Source organism: Heteronotia binoei, chromosome 20, assembly GCF_032191835.1.
Source record: "Heteronotia binoei isolate CCM8104 ecotype False Entrance Well chromosome 20, APGP_CSIRO_Hbin_v1, whole genome shotgun sequence".
Classification (NCBI taxonomy): Eukaryota; Metazoa; Chordata; class Lepidosauria; order Squamata; family Gekkonidae; genus Heteronotia; species Heteronotia binoei.
Genome location: NC_083242.1, coordinates 1,012,100 through 1,033,814, shown reverse-complemented (window position 1 = coordinate 1,033,814; position 21,715 = coordinate 1,012,100).

Here is a 21,715-nt window from a genome sequence, read left to right as displayed (position 1 = left end):
CCCTTTTGGATTCCTGTTTGGGCAGAAGGCAGGGTGCAAAGGAGGCGGAGAAACCTGACTTCCCCAGGCAGGCATGGCCCTGGCGTTTTGTGAGGAGGGGTCCTCGGGGGGGTGGGACAGGAGAGGCTGCCGTTTGCATAGACGGTGGGGGTGGGTTTCCCTTCGGTGGCCAAAGGTGATGGTGGGGGTTTGGAAGTGCACCCAGTTTTTAAAATGGAAGATGCACTTAAAACCGGAAGTGCAGTGTGCACTAGAAGAGGTTCTAGCTCCGGACCGTCTTTTGTTCAGGCCCTGTGGTTCTTGACGTGCTTTGGGCCCTTCCTTCTCAGAATGGAGCACAACCGTCGTTATCCCTCCCCCCCCCCCCCCCCCGGCTTTCTGTTGCTGCTCTTGCCTTCCATTCCCAGGACCATCCTGGTCTGTGGCCCAGAGGGCTGGAAGAAGCGCAGAGTTGAGGCATGCTGGTCCTACGAGGGCTTTATTTTGAAGCAAGATGCCAGGCTGGTCTCAGGTTGTCCCGCCTCCTCTGTGTTGACCTCTGGGGGCTGCCAGGCGAATGGCCCCCTCGCCTTGCCGAGCCTTTCCCGACTGCATGTGCTCGGGGGGGGGGGGGTGTAAGTTATCGACCAGGATATTAAATCTAGAGGGAAGGAGCTCTGTTTCGGATTGGATTTCTGTGCCTGCTCTTGTTATTTCTAAAACTTATTTGAACCTGAATCTGGAGCACTGGGGGTTCAGGCAGGGCAGGGTGTGTATGCCAGAGGCTTCTCTGCCCCCCCCCCCCCATTTGGGGACCTCCGCTGCCCCTCACGCCTGCCTCCGGTGCGATTTCTTTGGCCTGCTTCCTTCTGCTGCCAGACCGCTCTGCCCAGCTTGGCTTTGCAGCGTCTGCTCTCCTGCCTCAGGGAGCCAAAATGCCTCTCTGCAAGCAGGAATCTTGGAGGCCTGTGGAATTAGCACTCTTCCTCCCATCTCTTGGGGGAGGAGGGCTGTCCCTGAAACTTCCCTCACAACGTGAACAGCAGCAAAAAGGAGCATGCCCTCGTGGGCCTTGCTGGCCTAGACAACTGCAAACGTGTTTCAGAGCCATTTTAGTGTAGTGGTGAAGTGCATGGACTCTTATCTGGGGGAACTGAGTTTGATTCCGCACTCCTCCCCTTGCAGCTGCTGGAATGGCCTTGGGTCAGGCAGAGCTCTCTTATCTGGGAGAACCGGGTTCGATTCCCCACTCCTCCCCTTGCACCCGCTGGAATGGCCTTGGGTCAGCCAGAGCTCTCTTATCTGGGAGAACCGGGTTCGATTCCCCACTCCTCCACTTGCAGCTGCTGGAATGGCCTTGGGTCAGCCAGAGCTCTCTTATCTGGGAGAACCGGGTTTGATTCCCCACTCCTCCACTTGCAGCTGCTGGAATGGCCTTGGGTCAGCCAGAGCTCTCTTATCTGGGAGAACCGGGTTTGATTCATCCACTCCTCCACTTGCAGCTGCTGGAGTGGCCTTGGGTCAGCCATAGCTCACTTATCTGGGAGAACTGGGTTTGATTCCCCACTCCTCCACTTGCAGCTGCTGGAGTGGCCTTGGGTCAGCCATAGCTCTCTTATCTGGGAGAACCGGGTTTGATTCCCCACTCCTCCACCTGCAGCTGCTGGAATGGCCTTGGGTCTTACCTGGGAGAACCGGGTTTGATTCCCCACTCCTCCCCTTGCAGCTGTTGGAATGGCCTTGGGTCAGCCATAGTTCTCTTATTTGGAAGAACCGGGTTTGATTCTTCACTCCTCCACTTGCACCTGCTAGCATGGCCTTGGGTCAGCCAGAGCTCTCTTATCTGGGAGAACCGGGTTTGATTCCCCACTCCTCCGCTTGCAGCTGCTGGAATAGCCTTGGGTCAGCCAGAGCTCTCTTATCTGGGAGAACCGGGTTTGATTCTTCACTCCTCCACTTGCAGCTGCTGGAATGGCCTTGGGTCAACCATAGCTCTCTTCTCTGGGAGAACCGGATTTGATTCCCCACTCCTCCACTTGCACCTGCTGGAATGGCCTTGGGTCAGCCATAGCTGTGGCAGAGGTTGTCCTTGAAAGGTAAGCTTCAGGGAGAGCCCTCTCAGCCCCACCCACCTCACAAGGTGTCTGTTGTGGGGTGAGAAGATATAGGAGTTTTTAAGCCGCTCTGAGATTCCTGATATAGAGCGGGATATAAATCCAATATTTGCAGCTTAGAGCCCAATGCCTGTCAGTCCCCCCTCCCCCCGCCCGCCCAGCAACCCACGCGTGCCTTTTCATTGTCTTGAGGCAGAAATTCTGCAGGAAGTTCATCTCTTCTCCCCACCCCCTTTTTTAAAGAGAGGTTTCGCAAAGGGTTAGCACACTGATAAACCCTGTTTATTTGGACAGCGCGGCTGCCAAATTCTTGGGGCTTTTTTATCAGTACTGGAGTTTGGGTCACAGGAGCGCTGCAGGAGTGACTGCTGACTTGTGAATCGCCTTTCTCTCGCTTTTGCGTCATAAGGGGGGGGTGCGCTTCTGAGAGGCTCCGCCTGCTTTCCGGGGCCCCGGTTCTGGCCGCCTCTCTTTCAGCGGGAGAGGGGGGGTCGGTGTGGAATGCGCAAACCAGAAATGAGTGGCGGCAGTGAGTGTTTCAGTGTGCTTGAAACATGCCCAGGGCAGAGGGAGTGGGAAGGAAACGGCAAGGCCATCTCTTGTGTGGGGGTGGGCTTAGTCATGGCCCAAGAGGCTCAGCTGGGACAAAAATGGGCTGAGTCAGACTTTCAGGGCCTTGTGTGGCCCAGGCCCTGCATTTGGCAGCAGCTTTCAAAAGGCTTCGGCAGGGAAGGACCCGTCCCAGGGCTTGCTGGGGGTGGGGGTTTGAACCGGGGACCTTCCAAAGGCGGAAAGAACACTGGCTTCTACCACCGAGTGATCATCTCACCGATGTTGGGGCTGCGCTTTCTTCTGCTCCCAAGTCCTCACCCATGCTCCGGGGGGAGGTAGGGCGGCCCAGATGTTCGTTGTGGCCCTTGCCTGTATGTCCTGAGATGGGGCTGCAGAGGGGGTGCTGCAAAGCCATCCATAAGCAGCCAGTTGGGTGTGGTGGTTACGTGTGTGGACTCTTATCTGGGAGAACCGGGTTTGATTCCCCACTCCTCCACTTGCAGCTGCTGGAATGGCCTTGGGTCAGCCATAGCTCTCTTATTTGGGAGAACCGGGTTTGATTCCCCACTCCTCCACTTGCAGCTGCTGGAATGGCCTTGGGTCAGCCAGAGCTCTCTTATCTGGGAGAACCGGGTTTGACTCCCCACTCCTCCACTTGCAGCTGCTGGAATGGCCTTGGGTCAGCCAGAGATCTCTTATCTGGGAGAACCGGGTTTGATTCTCTACTCCTCCACTTGCAGCTGCTGGAATGGCCTTGAATCAGCCAGAGCTCTCTTATCTGGGAGAACCGGGTTTGATTCCCCACTCCTCAACTTGCAGCTGCTGGAATGGCCTTGGGTCAGCCAGAGCTCTCTTATCTGGGAAAACCAGGTTTGATTCCCCACTCCTCCACTTGCAGCTGCTGGAATGGCCTTGGGTCAGCCAGAGCTCTCTTATCTGGGAGAACCGGGTTTGATTCCCCACTCCTCCACTTGCAGCTGCTGGAATGGCCTTGGGTCAGCCATAGCTCTCTTATCTGGGAGAACCGGGTTTGATTCCCCACTCCTCCACTTCCAGCTGCTGGAATGGCCTTGGGTCAGCCAGAGCACTCTTATCTGGGAGAACCGAGTTTGATTCCCCACTCCTCCACTTCCAGCTGCTGGAATGGCCTTGGGTTAGCCATAGCTATCGCAGGAGTTGTCTTTGAAAGGGCAGCTGCTGTAAGAGCTCTCTCAACCCCACCCACCCACCTCACAGGGTGTCTGTCTCCTGAGAGCCAGTTTGGTCTAGTGGTGAAGTGTGCAGACTCTTGTCTGGGAGAACCAGGTTTGAGTCCCCACTCCTCCACTTGTAGCTGCTGGAATGGCCTTGGGTCAGCCAGAGCTCTCTTATCTGGGAGAACCGGGTTTGACTCCCCACTCCTCCACTTGCACCTGCTGGAATGGCCTTGGGTCAACCAGACCTCTCTTATCTGGGAGAACCGGGTTTGATTCCCCACTCCTCCACCTGCAGCTGCTGGAATGGCCTTGGGTCAGCCAGACCTCTCTTATCTGGGAGAACCGGGTTTGATTCCCCACTCCTCCACTTGCAGCTGCCGGAATGGCCTTGGGTCAGCCAGAGCTCTCTTATCTGGGAGAACCGGGTTGGATTCCCCACTCCTCCACTTGCAGCTGCTGGAATGGCCTCAGGTCAGCCAGAGCTCTCTTATCTGGGAGAACCGGGTTTGATTCCCCACTCCTCCACTTGCACCTGCTGGAATGGGCTTGGGTCAGCCAGAGCTCTCTTATCTGGGAGAACCGGGTTTGACTCCCCACTCCTCCACTTGTAGCTGCTGGAATGGCCTTGGGTTTGCCATAGCTCTCGCAGGAGTTGTCCTTGAAAGGGTAGCTTCTGGGAGAGCTCTCTCATCCCCACCCACCTTCCAGGGTGCCTGTTGTGGGGGGAGAAGAGATAGGAGCTTGTGAGCCGCTGATTCAGAGAGAAGGGTGGGGTAGAAATCTGCAGCCTTCTTCTCCACTTCCTCACTCACAGCTGAATTGCCCAGAAGAGCCAGAGAGGCTTCTGGGCAGTCCGAGGCTTGAGAGAGATTTGGGCAGGACACAAAGTGGGTCCCCCAGAGCTCCTCTTGACCTTCAGGGACTCAGTGGCAGCACCAGGTTGGTTACCATGACAAAGCACGGAGACACCCCCCCCCCCCCGCAGTGCCGGCTGGCCTGTTGCAGATGCATCCTGACAGCTTTTGCCCCGTTGCCGCTCAGCAGCGGCTTGCAGGACGTTCTCCGGCATCCTTCGCGTTGCGCTCCCTGCAGCCGTGAAGGGCCTTTCAAGGAGAATGAGGGGCTTTCCTTGCCGCCGCCTCCTTTGGCAGGCTACCCAATCACCTTCCCCGAGACTCCAGCTGTTGCCATGTGCTGGGAGCATCTCGAGGCATCCTCGAGTCAGCAATTCCCCCCCCCTCCCCCAAACACTGCGGCTAAGTGGCAGCTGCAACGCACAGCGATCCGCATTTCTCAGGCATCTCTGGCTGCCTTTTCTCTCTCTCTCTCTCTCTCTGGGAGCCCCCGGACTTCTGGGGGACTAAAATAGCCACACAGCAGTTTCCCCAGCAAAGCTCTGCCTCTCCTAAGCCAAATATTACGTAATTCCTGGAAAGGGAGAGAAACTGGAACTCTTGGAGCGGAGGATGGCTGTGGGAGCCCCCTCGGCCAGTTCTCTTTCCCCACCCTGGCTGCTGCAGCCTGGAGAAGACGTCAACCAGCTTTTGATACCCTCCTTGCCTCAAAAGTGGCTTCCAAAGGCCTTCCCTCCCTCTCCCTTGGCACCTTGTCAAGCAGGCAAGTGGGGCTGAGAGCGTTCGGAAGAAGAGCTGTGATTGGCCCAGGGTCACCCAACAGGCTTCATGGGGGGGAGTGGGGGATCAAAGGTGGTTCTCCAGATCAGCCCCACACTGGCTCCAGAGTTGCCACTTGAGTAAAGGCGTCTAGCCATGAAACTGGGTCAGCTGCTTGCCTCAAGCAAGGCAATTTCTGCAGAAGCAGGAGTGCAGTTTCAGACCGTTTGGGTTGGAGCGGATCTATCAGGTGCATCGGCAGGGCTGGCTCCGTCCAAAGCGCTCTGGAGCCAGAGGTGGGAAAAGCAAACGATGTGTCCTGGTGCTACTTATAATGAGGCCCGTTCGCCCCTGGAACTGATGGCGACATCAGGCAGCCAGATGTGAGCTCAAAGGAGTCCTCCTCTCCTCCACGAAACCAGTTTAATGAATTGTCGGATTCAGGCCCACTAGCAGCTTGGAGCCTAGCAAGGTTCTCAGAATATAGAGGTTGAGAGGGAGGGCTCCTTTTGGGTCTGACGGAGGCAGCTTTGACGCTTGAAAGAAGGGGTGTCAAACTCATTCATTAGGAGGCCCGGATCTGGCATAAATGAGACCTTGTTGGGTTGGGCTGGACCGGTCCATGTGTGTGCCTATTTAAGATTAAGTAGCAGAGATATAAACACAGACAAATGCAATTTTTTTTTTAAAAAAAACTTAAAATATGCTTAAAACGTTATTGGTTTTAAAGATGCTTTTTTATTTCTCCCATGGGATCCCAGGAACTGGGCAAAGGAAGCTCTGGCTCCTTCCTTCCTTCCTTCCTTCCTTCCTTCCTTCCTTCCTTCCTTCCTTCCTTCCTTCCTTCCTTCCTTCCTTCCTTCCTTCCTTCCTTCCTTCCTTCCTTCCTTCCTTCCTCCCTCCCTCCCTTCCTCCCTTCCTGGGGAAAGGAGCCTCAGCCAATAGAAGGAAGAGAGCTCAGTAGCTCTGCTGTGCAATTGAGAGAGCCTGGCAAAGCAAGCTATTCCTCCCCAAGGGAGGAGCCTCAGCCAATGGAGAAAATAGAGGCTTTGCTCCGTAGCCCCTGTGCAATTGAGCAAGCCTGGCAAAGCAAGCTGTTATGCAGAAGGAAGCAAGAGAGAGGGAGAAGGAAGCAGAGGACAGCCAGTTGCTCAGGAGCCTGATAGGAGCCCTCCAGGGGCCTGATTCGGCCCCCAGGCTGCTTGGTTGACACCCCTGCTTGAAAGCTTCTCCCCTGGGAATCTTGTGGGGGTCTGAGCCTCCTGAATGGGGTGTGTGGCTGATGCATTTGCAGCTTGCTGTGATCCCTCTAGCCAAGCGGGGGGTGTTTTCTATCGATGCCCCCTGCAGTTTGAATTCCCTCGAACCCCCCATCTCTGGAGACCATTTTGGGACACCAGATTGGCTTGGGGACAATAGCTGGACTCTATCAAAATTATCTTGGAAAATTCCACCTCGATTTTAGTAGCCCTGTAAAAATCAATGGGTTTCAAAATAACATCTGTAAATTTTCATAGGCACCATATAAAACCTGCATAACTGCTACTACAGATTTCTGAGTGTTCCCCCTCGACAACAGTTGTGTAACCTTTGGATTGCTGGTTCTCGACCAGCCAATAGACATACCTGGGATGGCCGTGCCCGGAGATAAGGGGAAGTCAGGCGAGTTCCTTGAGCATTCTTTATGGCCTCTTAAAGTGCAGCTCTTCGAGGGGAAATATGTCAGCTATTATTGCTGGTGTCGGAGCTTGGAATCCAGAGAGGGGCTTGGGAAGCCATTGCGCAAGGAAGTGCGCAAGCTCTCATTCTCTGCAGAACTCAGCCTCTGCATTTCCTGTCGACCTCTGTCAAGCAGCCTTGTGCTGAGTAGAGTCTGTAGGGCCAGGGGCAGGCTGAAGTCAGGTGACCCTAATCCCGCCCTCTTGGGGGGCCAGAAATGCCCCACTGACCACTACGCATGTCTTCAAAACACCTGGGGAATGTGCCTCAAGTTTTGCTTAGGGGAGCTGTTTTTGAAAGGAGTCCAACAATGTCAAGGTGTGGATGTTGAACACAAATGTTTCTGCCATGTTCTTAGCTGGGGGGAGGTTGGGGACTGAAAGCAATAAAACCAGAATCCAAATTTAGGGACTTTAAGGTCCCCTCCTCGGCATTACAGTAATCAGAAATCAGCAATTAAAATACCGCTTTAATAGAACCATTAAGAAGCTGAGATGGCCAGAGATAAGCCATGAGAGCGAAAGCTTTGGTCTAATTAAAGCCAGGCAATTAAAAGGCCAATGAGAGACATTAAGAAACCAAGAGAAGGGTAATCGGATGAAGAAAAGACAAGAAAAGGGGGCGTCTACAGCATCCTCTGCAGGAAGCTGGGGGAGCAGAAGGGCAGCTCACGATGGGCCAGCTCATCTCACCCTGGCCAGAAGCTGCCAGCTGGATCTCCACGGTGCCGGAGGTGGAACTTGCAAACTCGCTGCCAGTCTCATTCATTTTGCCTTCCGGGCCTTGGCTGCTTTTTGAGCTCCTGCTTCAAGTCTCTTGTCACCTTCTGGCCACCTTAGCTGGGCCCCAGGACTGCGAGACCCACCTGGCGTGGCAGTGAGGCTCAGGAATCCCCCTCCCCTGCTTCTCCCCCACTAGCGGCACAGGGGCCCCCTTGCTGGAGGTTTGGGGGACTTGGAACAGCATCTCTCTTTCCTCTTCAAGCGACAATGAGCTGACACGTGTTAAGGAAGGGGCCCTGGCTCAGTGGGAAGAGCCTCTGCTTGGCAGGCAGAAGGTCCCCACTTCACTGGCATCACCAGTTATAAAAGGACCAGGCAATGGGTGATGGGAAAGACCCTTTTCTGCCTGAGACCCTGGAGAGCTGCTGCCAGTCTTGAGTAGAGGAGGCTGACCAGTGGCCTGATTTCAGCCTAAGGCAGTTTTGTGGCTCTCGACATCAGTGCAGTGTTCGAAACAGTGGCTCTTCTCCCCGCCCCGCCCCCGCCCCCCCCCCCCCAATCAAGGCATGCAGCAGTGGCCCTTTGGAGCCTGCAAGGAGTCCTCTGTGGATCACAGGCCCAGAAAGTTGCCTGCTGGTGTTCTCTCTGGCTACCTCAGTCAGGGCCCCGGGGGTCAGGCAAGACAACAACAAGCAGCCCCCCCCTCCAAAAAAAGCTCCCTCCAAATAATGAGGCTGAAGCCCAATTTACTCCCCCCCAAGGGGGGAGCTGTCAGGGAACAGGAAAACACACCTGGAGTCCCGTTCCCCAGAGGCCCAGTGGCCACTTCCTTCCAGGCAGCGCCCTCGTTAAGCTCTCCCCATTAAGGGAGCGGGCACTGGGGCATCACTCCGTTCAGCTGGAGCTTTTGCTGGCAGCAGGGTCCTTCTTTTCCTGGGGTGGAGGAGCGGATGGGCTTGGAGCCTGCCGCCAGCCTCTTTCCCAAGGTTTCCACTGAGGGGTGAATTTCTTCAGGAATCTGGTAAGAGGCCCCAAAGGGGCTGGAGATGCCCCTGGCACTCGGGGTCCCTGCTGGGTGAACAGGAAGAGGAGGGGGTGGATGGAGAACGAGATGGCCAGGAGCTGAAAAAAAGGCAGCTTGCAGGGAGTCCAGCAAAAAGTGCCGAGGAGGGTGGCCAAGATGAAGAGGGGTGCAGAGAGTCGACAAACTATTTTCCCTTTCCCAAAAGACAAACACCAGGGCATCCGGTGAAGCTGCATGGGCAGCTTTGAGAATGGGCAAAAGGAAATACTGGTTCATGCAGAGAGGTTAAAATGTGGGATTCACTGCCAGAGGATGCACTGAGGGCCACAGGCACAGACACCTTGAAAAGGAGGCTGGACATCCATGGAGGAGAGGTCTGTCAGTGGTTACTATGCACAGTGACTGGGGACCCTCCACATTCAGAGGCACTAAACCTCTGAAGCCCAGAGCCAGGAGGCAACACCAGGAGAAGGCCTCAGCCTGCCCTGTTGCTGGCCCTCAAGAGGAACTGGTTGGCCACTGTGTGAGACAGGAGGCTGGAATAGGTGGACCCTCCCTGGTCTGACCCAGCAGGGCTCTTCTGATGTTCTTCTCAGGGGAAGGCCTCGGTCTCTCTGCCCTGTTGTTGGCCCTCCAGAGGAACTGGCTGGCCCCTGTGTGAGGCAGGAGACTGGACTAGATGGACCCTCCCTGGTCTGATCCAACAGGGCTCTTCTGGTGTTCTTCTCAGGGGAAGGCCTCAGCCTCTCTGCCCTGTTGTTGGCCCTCCAGAGGAACTGGCTGGCCCCTGTGTGAGACAGGAGGCTGGACTGGATGAACCCTCCCTGGTCTGACCCAGCAGGGCTCTTCTGATGCTCTTCTCAAGGGAAGGCCTCGGCCTCTCTGCCCTGTTGTTGGCCCTCCAGAGGAACTGGCTGGCCATTGTGTGAGACAGGAGGCTGGACTAGAAGGACCCTCATTGGTCTGATCCAGCAGGGCTCTTCTGATGCTCTTCTCAAGGAAAGGCCTCAGCGCCTCTGCTCTGTTGTTGGCCCTCCAGAGGGACTGGTTGGCCACTGTGTGAGACAGGAGCCTGGACTAGATGGACCTTCCCTGGTCTGACCCAGCAGGGCTCTTCTGATGCTCTTCTCATGGGAAGGCCTCAGCTTCTCTGCCCTGTTGCTGACCTTCCAGAGGGACTGGTTGGCCACTGTGAGAGACAGGAGGCTGGACTAGATGGACCCTCCCTGGTCTGACCCAGTAGGGCTCTTCTGATGTTCTTCTCAGGGGAAGGCCTCAGCTTCTCTGCCCTGTTGCTGACCTTCCAGAGGGACTGGTTGGCCACTGTGAGAGACAGGAGGCTGGACTAGATGGACCCTCCCTGGTCTGACCCAGCAGGGCTCTTCTGATGTTCTGCTCAGGGGAAGGCCTCAGCCTCTCTGCCCTGTCTGAATTACAGCTCATTTCCAGAGTACAGAGATCAGCTTTAAATTATTATAAACATACAATGATTTATTCTGGTCCACACTTTAGCCAAAGATAAGTTAAAAGAAATCATCCAAATAGCATACTCTTAAAACGTTTTACATTCAGTTCTAATGGTTACACGTATACAGTTCATGGACACATCTTATGACCGATGGGCCATACACATTTCAACCCCTTTTACTATTATGAAGCAACTTTTGATGGAAGTAACACACATTCAGACATGTTGGGTATTTGGTACCAGTGCCATTTGGAGAGCACGTGCCGTTCCCGTGAGGGAATATCCACGGCCTACTGTGTAGTAATTGCACATCACATGAGAAAGCAACACCTGGCTTTAAAGGAAATCTTTTTTTCTTATGTTTGTTCCTGGATTTCTCCTAGAGAAAGAGGGGAAGTGGAGCTGGGAGGGAGAAGGTAGGCAAACTAGAGTGGGGTGTGTGGGGGGAGGCCAGTCCATCAGATCCCGTCTCAGATCTTCCTGCTGGGCTAGCCACGTTGCCTCCTTTGGCATGGCTGTGCTGCAGGGCTTCTTGGCAGTTGCTGCCTGGAATTTCCATCCCCAGCTATGCCGCTGGCACCAGTGTGAGGGGCAAAACATGGCCTCTGATGCCTTTCACAGCAGGGAAAAACACCCAGTTTCCACCTTGGTGCTCTGCGGGCCTCAAGACGGCAATCCTCCCTGCCTGAAGCACATGGCGCTCTGGGGAAGCCTGTGTCTGTGTTTACGTGGCGTGGATGGTGACCAGTGTTCCCTCTAGGCTGAGTTAGCGTGAGCTAGCTCACAGATTTTTAGCCTCCGGCTCACACATTTTTGTCATCGCGCAGGAAGGATGACTGCAGAGCGCGCTGATCGATGCAGTCGCTCCCAACTTTAATGCCAGTAGAATTTCACAACGTAGAATTTTTGCTCACAAGACTCCGCAGCTTAGAGGGAACATGGATGGTGACTCTGGCAGCCGTTGGGCATCAAGAGGAGGCCAGCCAGCTGCTGGCTTCTCATGCCCTCTTGCTGATCCCTCCAGAGGGAGCTGATATCTTATCAAAGCCGTATTGACAAGGGGCACTGGGGAAGTCGTGGGTGGTTGACTTTCCGATGCACCTGCTGCAGTGGAGCCATTTGGGGCGGGAGGAGAGCCCTGAGCTTTGTGGGGAAAGGAGGGGGGACAAAAGAGAAAGAAGCCCCGACAGGGACCTGCCATGCTGCCTTTCTTTGGCCACGTCTGCCCTGGTCCTGAGCCGGAGGCGGCTGGTTTCTGCCCCGCTCCCATGTCCTGCAGAGGCCGGGATGGGTCTCATGTTCTGCACTATCTGTCCTGTGTGGTTGAGACAGTGCTGTACTCCAAAGCTGGGGAGAGGTCAGAGACGTGCCGTTCTGATTTCCCAATTAACGTTTTTGCGGTGTGGCATCGAGGGAGGCTTTTATCGGAAGGCGCGTTCTCTTTTACTGCAACTCCTCGTGATGGCCAGTCAGGGTTTTACGGAGCCTGTTCTGAAGTGGTCAGGAAAAGGGAAAGCACTTAACTCTTTCAAATGCAGCCTGAGAGCTGGCGGAGTGCCGAATCGTGGCCTCCTCTGCCTGGCTCTCACATCTTTCTTGAACTTGTTAGGTAGCTGTGAGTGTCTCTTGGTTTTTCTTTCTCTGCCCTCGTATTCCCTTTGTGGATGGTGATTAGAACATAAGAACATAAGAGAAGAAGCCATGCTGGATCAGGCCAAGGGCCCATTCAGTCCAACACTCTTTGTCACACAGTAGCCAAAAACCCCAGGTGCCATCAGGAGGTCCATCAGTGGGGCCAAGACACTAGAAGCCCTCCCACTGCGCCCCCCCCCCCCCACAAGCACCAAGAATACAGAGCATCACTGCCCCAGACATAACATAAGGGAAGCCATCTTGGATCAGGCCAATGGCCCATCCAGTCCAACACTCTGTGTCACATAAGAACATAAGAGAAGCCATCTTGGATCAGGCCAATGGCCCATCCAGTCCAACACTTTGTGTCACATAAGAACATAAGAGAAGCCATCTTGGATCAGGCCAATGGCCCCTCAAGTATAACACTGTGTCACAGAAGAACATAAGAGAAGCCATGTTGGATCAGGCCAATGGCCCCTCCAGTCCATCACTCTGTGTCACAAAAGAACATAAGAGAAGCCATGTTGGATCAGGTCAATGGCCCATCCAGTCCAACACTCTGTGTCACATAAGAACATAAGAGAAGCCATGTTGGGTCAGGCCAATGGCCCATCCAGTCCAACACTCTGTGTCACAGTGGCCAAAAAACCCAGGTGCCGTCAGGAGGTCCACCAGTGGGGCCAGGACACTAGAAGCCCTCCCACTGTTGCCCCCCCCCCAAGCACCCAGAATCCAGAGCATCCCTGCCCCAGACAGAGAGTTTGAACAATAAGCTGTGGCTAATAGCCACTGATGGACCTCTGCTCCATATTTTTATCCAATCCCTTCTTGAAGCTGTCTATGCTTGCAGCCACCACCACCTCCTGCGGCAGTGAGTTCCATGTGTCAATCACCCTTTGGGTAAAGAAGGACTTCTTTTTATCCGTTCCAAACCGACTGCTCAGCAATTTCAGCAGGGAGGAAATGCCGTAGAGTCAACCCTGCAAAGCAGCCTTTTCTCCAGGGGAGCTGGTCTCTGCCAGCTGGAAAAGCAGGAGATCTCCAGGGCCCAGCTGGAGGCTGGCAACCATAGGCTATCCCCAGCCTGGAGCTGGCCGCCCTGTTTTCCATGGGGGGGGGGGACGCTCCCAAGCACAGCATCTCTCCAGCCGCCTGCTGTTCTCTCGGAGGGAGGGAGCAGGGTCTCCTTGTGGCACCCAGAAGAGCTGCAGATTTATGGCAGCACAAACATTTGTGGAAGCCTGCCTGCTGAAGTGACGCAGTGCAACCCGGGAGCTCTTGTTTGCAGATGCCCCAGATTAAGGGGAGGGGGGGGGGTTGCAATCCTGAAGCAGCAAACTGCATGGCTTCAGATGGGGAAGGGGGAGTCGCATATTTTGAGTGCTTCCTGCCCAGATGGAGCCAGCGGCAGCTTCTAGCCCTCCCTCTCTGAGGCAGTCGGGGGCCCTCCTGGCATTCGGGGGGGGGGGGCAGCATATCAGGAAAGTTCTTTGCCCACCTGCAGTCTCAACTGCCACAATCCACTCCACCCTCCCTGGCCTCTGCCACCAGGGTTGCCAGCCTCCAGGTGAGAGCTGGAGACCTCCCAGAATTGTACCTGGTCCCCAAGCGACAGAAACCAGCTCCCCTGAAGAAAACGGCTGCTCTGAAGGAGGGGGCTCTCTGCTGGCATTGCACCCCGCTGAGTTCCCGCCCTTTCCCAAACCCTGCTCTCTCCCAGCTCCACCCCGAAAGTCCCCAGGAATTTCCCAGCCCTTAGCTGGCAACCCTAACCAGGCTCTGTCGACTATTTATTAAATGCAGTTTATAAGGACGCCCATTCCCTGCAAGCAGGGCTCAGGGACCTTACAACAAGATGAAGAGTGAGAGCTCTCCCTCCCTCCCTCTCTCTCTGTGTCTGTGTGTGTGTTTGTGTCTCTCTCTCTGGGTGTCTCTGTCTCTACCTCTGACTGTCTTTCTCTGTCTGGGTGTGTGTGTGTCTCTTTCTCTCTGCGTCTCTGTGTCTTTGTCTCTCTCTCTCTCTCTCTCTCTCTCTCTCTCTATCTTTTTTTGACCCAGGTTTATTAACAATAGAATAATTAACAGGCATTCTCACATTCTGACATGTTACTGTTTTATGGTTTCCACGCTAATGCAACCCAGATCAAAGGTTTTCTGAATTTGTTAATTTTACTATTCTGCTCTTGGTTTTTAACTTTGTACCACTTGGCATTCCAAGCCCCACCAGCTATGTGTGGCTCTGCTTACTGCCCCTCATTCCTCGTCTGAAGAAGTGTGCATGCACACGAAAGCTTACGTTCAAGAATAAAACTACGTTGGTCTGGAAGGTGCAATTGGCTCCTATTTTGTTCTACTCTGTATGTATGTGTTTCTGTCTCTCTCTGTCTGTCTTTCTGTGTGTGTGTGTGTCTCTCTCTCTCTGCACTGGATTGCCTTGTCTTGGGCCCAGCCCGGCCTCCTGCAGACATATGGCCCCAGCCGCCTAGCTCATCACTTCCTCCTCCTCCCTGGGGGAGGGAGGAGGCTGTCTCCATCCGTCCTCCAACCCAAGTGACAGTCAGTGCTGAGCTGAGCAGGTGGAAATTTCCTTCCCATCCCTGGAGTCATGTGAAAACATCATAAAAACCTGTGGGATTCTTTACCATCAGCCAACAGAGGAAAACAGCCGCTATAAACAAGACCTCTTAATTACCCGCTAGAGAAATCGGGCCAGATGGAGGCCCCCGATGCAGAAGTGGAGGGGCTGGTGGTTTAACTGCTCTGCCCCACATGTGTCTTCCCAGGGGACCCACACTCAGGAGCCTTTGCCCAAGTTGCCCTCCAATGCCCAACCCTGCTGCCATCGGGGTGGGGAACTCTGGAATTTGGTGTTACTCAATAAAAATCCATTGGTGGAACATTCAGGACGGGCACCTCATGTACACACAAATTAATTGGCATGGTGCAGAGGACAGTGTGTCAGGCTTGGACCCTGGGAGGACCCGGGTTCAACACACACACACAGGCTTGCTGGGAGACTTTGGCCCAGTTGCATCCTGTCTTCCCAGCTTACCTCACAAGGCAGTTGTGCAAAGTCAGGAGGGGAGACTGGTGCCCGATTGGGGAGAGGTGGAGGATACAAATAAATCAATGCACACGGGCATCTTCTGGAAGTCACTGACAAAGTTGTTGGCAATAGGTTTTTTAAAAAGGATTCACCAGGCCCCAAGCCCCGGGGTCCTTTCTCAGGCGAGCCGTTGCCACCTCGCTCTGTTCTTTGAAAGCGTCTTGTGGCACCTTGAAGACGAAACGACTGGTTGTGGTGGGAGCTTTCTCTGTTCAGGGCCTGCCTGCTCCGTCTCTAGCTTCCGCCATTCCTGGCTTTGTTCCTGGGCTGTTTTTCTTCACCTTGTCCTTTGGTTTAAGGCTGAACCAGGATCCCTTTCCCTGGTTGCTGGCAGACAGCTTGGAGACTTCGACAAATCAAGCACCACGCTTTCCCTTTCAAAAGCCAAAGGGCCGCGGAATTGTGTTTTCTATGGGGTTTTCGGGATTCGCCCAGAGCTCCCGCAGGCAGCTGCTGGCCTCACTTATTTCTTTCCTGCCTTCTTCCCAGCAGGGACCCAAGAGGGCTGACATCCTGCCTCCATTCTATCCTCAAACAGCCCTGCGAGGTAGGCTAGTCAGAGTGTGTGACTGGCCCAAAGTCACCCAGCGAGCTTCCATGGCAGAAGGAGGGATTCGAACCTGGATCTGCCACTCTTAAGCAATCCACCAACCCTGGCTCTCACTGCCTCTCGCACTTAGTGCCCTGGACGGGCCTTGGAGCTTCCCCTAAATAGGCCTACTTACCAGAAATCCCCATGCCGCATAGAGCTGCGACAGCCACTGTCACAAGACATGACAGTGAGAGTGTGTAAAGGTGCATTTGTGATGGTTGCATTGATGGCTCGGGACCCCTTCGAAGCCATTCAGGTGGTGGGTTCCAGTTCCCTGCTGGAATATCTGGCTGCTCGCTGTTGGAAACAGGACACCGGGTGGGCAGGAATTTTGTCGAGATTTAGCAGGGCTGTGAGCTGCTCTCCAAATTTAGGGGACAATGTGGGGGCAATTACTCCTCCCTGGCGGCTCAGCTCCCCTTATTCTAGGGTTGCCAGCTCTGGGTTGGGAAACACCTGGAGATTTTAGGGATGGAGCCGGGAGATGACAGGGTTTGGCGAGAGGACGGTCTTCGACAGGGTACAAAGCCCTCGAGTCCACCCTTCCAAGCAGCCATTTTCTGATCTTGGTGATCTGGAAATCAACCGTAATAGGGGGAGATCTCCAGGCCCCACCTGGAGGCTGGCAACCCTGCCTTAGTCTCCAAAAGCAGCTGAAGGACGGCATTTGCCATTTGGGATAGCCTGAACTACAGAGACCTGAAATCTAGAAAGCCTGGAGAAGAAGAAATGCAGCCCCCCCCCCCCCTAGATACACACACACACACACCACCTCCTCTTCTCAGGCAAGGTGCAGAGGGCTTGGTGGGTTGGGGGGGGGGTCTGTGCTTTCTCCTCCTCAAGGCAGAATTCTGGCCCAGTTGGCCTCCTCCAGTCCATTGTGGCGGCTCTTATTTTCTCGGAATGGTTTCTGCCCTGTGGCCTGCTCGCTCCTTGTGTTTTTCCAGGGCAACAACATATCATTTCAACCTGCTGCTTTCCCTCCGCCTGTAAAGCGCCTGTGAGCAGCCATGAAGCTTATTTGGGAATTGGGATGCGGTTAGCAACGTCTGCATCAGGGGCCGGCCTCTGCCTTGCCTGGTCTTGCCTTGCCCTGCCTTGGTGGGAGAGAAAGGTCAGCCTTTAGAACCAGCCCAGCCTCCGCTTGAGTTGTGATGCTCTTGAGTCCCGCAGAGGAGTCTGGTGTTGAGGCCCAAGGGGCTTCCAGCCACTGAAGCACTGGCTTGTCTTAGCAGAAAGCCTTATTCCTTCAGTGCCTCTGTGGTTCCTTTCCAGTTAATTTGTTTTCCTTAATGTCTGCTGCACCCCACAAAGCCACAGCAGGCTGTTGAAAGCCATGGGACCATAGGGCTGGCACTCTATGTGTGGGGCAGTGATGCTTTGTAGTCTTGGTGCTGCGAGGGGTGGGGCAACAGTGGGAGAGTTTCTATGTCCTGGCTCCTGATGGCACCTGGGATTTTTGGCCACTGTGTGACACAGAGTGTTGGACTGGATGGGCCATTGGCCTGATCCAACATGGCTTCTGTTTTGTTCTTGTGTCCAGGGCAGTGATGCTCTGTATTCTTGGTGCTTTGGGGGGGCAACAGTGGGAGGGCTTCTAGTGCCCTGGCCTCACTGATGGACCTCCTGATGGCACCTGGGATTTTTAGCCACTGTGTAACACAGAGTGTTGGACTGGATGGGCCACTGGCCTGATCCAACATGGCTTCTCTTCTGTTCTTATGTCTACGGCAGTGATGCTCTGTATTCTTGGTGCCTGGGAGGGGCAACAGGGTGAGGGCTTCTAGTGTCCTGGCCCCACTGATGGACCTCCTGATGGCACCTGGGTTTTTTGGCCACTGTGTGACACAGAGTGTTGGACTGGATGGACCATTGGCCAGATCCAACATGGCTTCTCTTCTGTTCTTATGGTTGCCAGACTCCCATTGGGGGAATGGAGATTTTCTGGAAATAGAGCTGACCTCCAGATGACAGAGATCAGGTCCCCTGGAGAAAATGGTGGCTTCAGAAGGGGGCAGTGGCTCTGGCTTTATACTAGAGTTGCCCACCTCCAGTTGGTAACTGGAGAGCTCCCAGGGTTACAACTGCTTGCCACCAACAGAGATCAGTTCACCTGGAAAAAATGGCCACTTGCGAAGGTGGACCCCGTGGAAGTCTAGCCCACTAAAATCCTCCCCCCCGAGCCCCACCCTGCTCAGGCTCCACCCCCAAAATCTCCAGGTGTTTCTCAACCCAGAGGTGGTACCCTACATGATGCCCTGCCGAGGTCCCTCCCCAGACTTCCCCCCGAATCTCCAGGGATTCCCCAACCTCAAGCTCTCAAACCAGGATGAACTATAGAATCATAGAGTTGGAAGGGACCTCTAGGGTCATCTAGTCCAACCCCCTGCACAATGCAAGAAACTCACAAGCACCTCCCCCTAAATTCACAGGACCTTCATTGCTGTCAGATGGCCATCTAGCCTCTGTTGAAAAACCTCCAAGGAAGGAGAGCCCACCACCTCCCAAGGAGGAAGCCTGTTCCACTGAGGAACCGCTCTAACGGTCAGGAAGTTCTTCCTAATGTTGAGCCAGAAACTCTTCTGATTTAATTTCAACCCACTGGTTCTGGTCTGACCTTCTGGGGCAACAGAAAACAATTCCACACCATCCTCTATATGACAGCCCTTCAAGGACTTGGAAGATGGTGATCCTATCCCCTCTCAGCCGCCTCCTCTCCAGGCTAAACATCCCCAGCTCCTTCAACCTTTCCTCATAGGACTTGGTCTCCAGACCCCTCACCATCTTCGTCACCCCTCTCTGGACCCGTTCCAGCTTGCCTACATCCTTCTTAAAATGTGGTGCCCAAAACTGAACACAAGACTCCAGGTGAGGTCTTACCAGAGCAGAGTAAAGCGATTCCATCACATCACATGATCTGGACACTAGACTTCTGTTGATACAGCCCAAAATTGCATTTGCCTTTTTAGCCACCGCATCACACTGTTGACTCATGTTCAGCGTATGATGGAAAGGGTGAGGTTCTCAATCCTACCCTAAAACCTGTTGAGCTGGGGGGGGTGGGTTGCTTCTTATATTGGATGGTAGATTTGCCAGACAGTCGAGAGCCCCGTGGCTCAGAGTGGTCAGCTGCAGTGTTGCCGTCCAAGCTCTCTGCTCACCAGGGGTCATTTTGTAGAAAAATAGGTGGTGGAGCTCATCTAGGGCTTGTTATGCAGCTGCACCTACTAGTCAATGGACACGGAGGTGGAACTCTCAAAAGGAGGAGGTGGAACTCTCAGAAGGGTTCAGGAGCTGCACTCCTGTGAGCTCCCACTGAATCTGAGGCCTGCTGCTCACGACCTGAGTTCAATCCCAGCGGAAGCTGGGTTCAGGTAGCCGACTCCAGGTTGACTCCGCCTTCCATCCTTCCGAGGTGGGTCAAATGAGTCCCCAGCTTGCTGGGGGGGAAGTGTAGAGGACTGGAGAAAGCAATGGCAAACCACCCCGTAAAAAGTCTGCTGTGAAAACGTCGTGATGCGACGTCACCCCCGAGTCGGAAATGACTAGTGCTTGCACAGGGGGACTACCTTGACCTTTTGGAGTTGCCAGGTCTCCTCCCCCCCACCCCCCAGCAGTGGAGGAGGGTTGCCATCTCCAGGTTGGGAAACCCCTGGAGAATAGGGATGGTGCCTGGGGAGAGCCCCAAACCAGCCAGCTGCGTTCCCAGGATCCTTTGGGCTTGCTTTGCAGGATGCAGCAGAGGAGAGAGGTGCCCTGGAAGGACTCTGGGCCTAGGAAAGGTAGGGCTGTTCTCCTTGGGACCGCTTTGGCCATGATGGTTTTTACTAGGGGGTGAATAGCCGCATTCCAGCCCCAAAGCCACAAAAGACTCTCATTTTTACTTCCCAGGGAAGGTGCTCCCCGGCCTTGGTCATTTTATTTGCTCCTTTCTGCATTCTTTTTGAGACAGTGCCCCCCACACTGCCCAGTGTTCCAAAACGGCTGCACCATCTGTCTGCCCAGGGCACTCCAGGGCTGGCTGTTTCATCCCTTTCCCTGAAAGTCCTCCTCTAAGAATCGACCTTTCTCCACTGGGCCAGCACCTTCCAGAATACTGTTTCCTTTGGACCTCGCCCCCATCTTGCAATTTCCCCAACGGGCCATTCTTGTCCAGACAAAAAATAGCTGGGACTTCCTCAATGCACAGAAGGAGAGGGGGAGTTCCGTGCCATTCCAAGCCCCGTGCATGCGGGGGGGTGGGGCATGGTTCTCCACACATTCCAAAGCATTAAGAAGCCCAAACAGAGCTCTTCTCATTGGGGAAAGGTGCAGGTGTTCTGCACATGTTCAGAGATGCTCTTGCTCCCTTCCATTGGCAGTGTATGTCCTAGGAGCAGGGAATGTAGGAAGAAGAAGGAGAAGAAGACTGCAGATTTGTACCCCGCCCTTCTCTCTGAATCAGAAACTCAGAGCGGCTTACAATCTCCTATATCTTCTCCCCCCACAACAGACACCCTGAGAGGTAGGTGGGGCTGTGAGGGCTCTCACAGCAGCTGCCCTTTTAAGGACAACTCCCACGAGAGCTATGGCTGACCCAAGGCCATTCCAGCAGCTGCAAGCGGAGGAGTGGGGAATCAAACTCAGTTCTCCCAGATAAGAGTCTGCAGATTTAAGCGCTACACCAGACTGTGCTGCTTGCTACCTTTCTAGGGGTGGGAGCTGCATAGGGTTGCCAATCCCCAGGTGGGGGCAGGGGATCCTCCGTCCCCCCGCTTCAGGGTCGTCAGAAAGCGGGGGGAGGGGAGGGAAATGTCTGCTGGGAACTCTATTATTCCCTATGGAGATTTATTCCCATAGAAAATCATGGAGAATCGATCCACGGGTATCTGGGGCTCTGGGGGGGCTGTTTTTTGGGGTAGAGGCACCAAATTTTCAGTATAGCATCTAGTGCCTCTCCCCAAAATACCCTCCAAGTTTCAAAAAGATTGGACCAGGGGGTCCAATTCTATGAGCCCCAAAAGAAGGTGCCCCTATCCTTCATGATTTCCTAAGGAAGGAAGGAATTGAAAAGGTGTGCCGTCCCTTTAAATGTGATGGCCAGAACTCCCTTTGGAGTTCAATGATGCTTGTCACAGCCTCGATCTTGGCTCCACCCCTAATGTCTCCTGGCTCCACCCCCAGAGTCTCCTGGCTCCACCCCCAAAGTCCCCTGATATTTCTTGAATTGGACTTGGCGACCCTAGAGCTGCACTCTGTGCTCAGCTCAGGTGTGATCAGCCAGGCCTTGAAAGGTGCTGCTTGCTACCTTTCTGGGGGTGGGATCTGCACTTTGTGCTCAGCTCAGGTGTGATCAGCCAAGCCTTGAACCAGCCGCCGCAGCACTTTCATCCCTCAGCCGGCCGCAGCCCTCTCACCCACACCCCTTGGCTTGGATGCCACTCTTTTTTTTTACAACAGAAATCCACTCCCCTCTTTATTTTTTTTTACACTTCTGCTGTGGCACAGGTCAAGCTTCGAGTGTAGCAATATTTCATTGAGATAAGTAAATCATTCCTCACCACCGGGGAGAGGGCCATTTGGCAACAGGGACTCCGTGGTGACCAGACGGCTGCTCTTGATCTTGGAGAAGGTGAGTCCTGCGAGAGGTGCCCCATTTGGGGGGAGGGGGCTTCTTCCTCACCTTCTGCTCCCCTGCTTGGCCCAGGGTGAGTGGGACTCTAGAGGGGAGAAATGGATGTTGTCAGCAGAAGGACTGCAGAGGGGAGCCTGATGGGGAAAGGGGGACCCCCCCCAGCACCCCCCAGGGCTTTGGGGAAGGTTGCCAACCTCCAGGGGGACAGGGAAAGGGCTAAGCCTCCATGCAACTTGTCCAAAATCACCCTTCAAAATTACAAAAACTCACAACAACTTGAAGCTAGACAAATAAATATACTTTTAAGTGTTATTTTGAAGGGCAATTTTGGACACGTTAAATGGAAGCTTAGCCCTTTCCTGGTTACTCTTTTCCACGTGT